The following is a 1,823-nucleotide window of genomic DNA, read 5'->3' as shown; positions in this document are numbered from 1 at the left end:
ATTTCGGATTCAACTTCTGTTTTCAGAAACTAACCCCGAGACTAAATACATTATATATATGAATAACGTCCACAGATGACTCAGTACGCTATAGTAAATATGAACAGACGCTTATAGAAGATGCATGCCATATATCTCACAACTGATAAGTTTGTGCAAACGTCAGTTCAACAAATGCGGCTTCGTCGGACAGGTTTTGTATAGTAACCCTCCAACTTCACCACAGTCATATCTGGACTTTACTTTTCCTTCTTTTTAACACGAAGAGAGAGAGAGAGAGAGAGGAAAAGAGACCTTAAGAAAAGTTGACATTATTTAAAGATATTTACGACGTAAAATTTCATGGCCGTACATGTTCATGTGTAAGTGACACTAGTACTCCTTTATATCCTATATCAGGAAGCGCGTATGTGAGAGTTGCTGACATGGAGTAGCCTCCTTTGGGACGACGCACGGTGAAATTGGGTATTTAAGTCTGTATGGCAGTTTGACAAATTTCGTACATCCTTATCACTTCGTGTTGTCTATTTAGAAATTGAATATAATTTCGTTGAGCAGTTTCTTAATTTTTTTTTTAATTCGTTTAGTGGGGGGTGGAGTCCAACTGGGTCCACTCGGCACGGCGACCACTGATTGGCCTATTGCAGCCTGCCCTGGGTGATTATGATGATGGAGAATTTTGGTGGAATGAAAATCGAACCCGTGCCGCCGCGGTGGGAAGCCAGCGACTAACCGCTTGAGCTATGGCGCGGCCTCCGTTGAGCAGTTGCTATTATATGAGTTTAATTAGCTTTAACTGGTTTAAATAGTCAGCGTTTAACTTATAATAAAATTCAATATTTTTTACGTTGTGTTTTATTAGTGCGGGGCTGAACGTCAGGTCACAGTTTCTGTTTCATATTGAAAAGGTCAGTTTCAAGTCTCGGAAGAGATTCCTGAAATGTCTGAGGGCTTTAATGGTTTCTTCCTGACCCTCCAGGAGAATATTAGGATAGTACCTAAAAGCAGGACAAGACCACTCTCGTATTCTTGCCCCTGTGTGATTTGTAAACCATGTAGCTGTAATACTCAGCTACCCTGTAGCATAAAATACGAGTATGAGGGTGGTGGGAGGAACAGTAAATCTCCAAAATCATTCATTTGCATCGAGGGTCTAATAAAGTTATAAATTACTAATTATTAATATGATGTTTCTATAGGATACATTTAACACATATGAATTTTATAGACTTTTTTAATAGGGTGCAGCCCTGATGTTGGCCTTGTAAGATCGAAATGTCGGGGTCATTGTAACGCACAGTCTACTCAAGCTAGAAACAAGATATGCTTGGATGGTAACTTATATTCGATTTTATAGTAATTATGCACTTACTAATTAATTTTTTATATCATCATCATCATCATCATCATCAGTAATCTGTCAAGACGACAGGTCCACAGTCTCTTCCAAAACAATTCCTCCACTTAATGCGATCCAGAGCTTTCTCCTTCAAATGACAGTATCCTCTTCTGTCCCAAAGGCCATCCAGCATCTTCTTACGTCTTCTTTCTCGTCTTCTTGTCACGTCTATCCGCCAATCTATCTTTCCTTCGATAACTTCTTTTAGAAGGCAGTTTCTGCGTAAAACATGACCAATCCAATTAGCCTTCCGTTTTCTTATTTCATGTAGGATATTCCTCTGCTCACTGACTCTAATTAACACTTCTTCATTTCTCACATAATCGGTCCAACTGATCTTCTCCATCCTTCTCCAACACCACATTTCGAAACTTTCCAGATGTTTCTGATCTACTGCCCTAAGTGTCCATGTTTCAGCCCCATA

The sequence above is a fragment of the Cryptotermes secundus genome, unplaced genomic scaffold (genome assembly GCF_002891405.2).
Source record: "Cryptotermes secundus unplaced genomic scaffold, Csec_1.0 scaffold44, whole genome shotgun sequence".
NCBI classification, from domain to species: domain Eukaryota; kingdom Metazoa; phylum Arthropoda; class Insecta; order Blattodea; family Kalotermitidae; genus Cryptotermes; species Cryptotermes secundus.
This window is presented reverse-complemented; position numbering follows the sequence as displayed.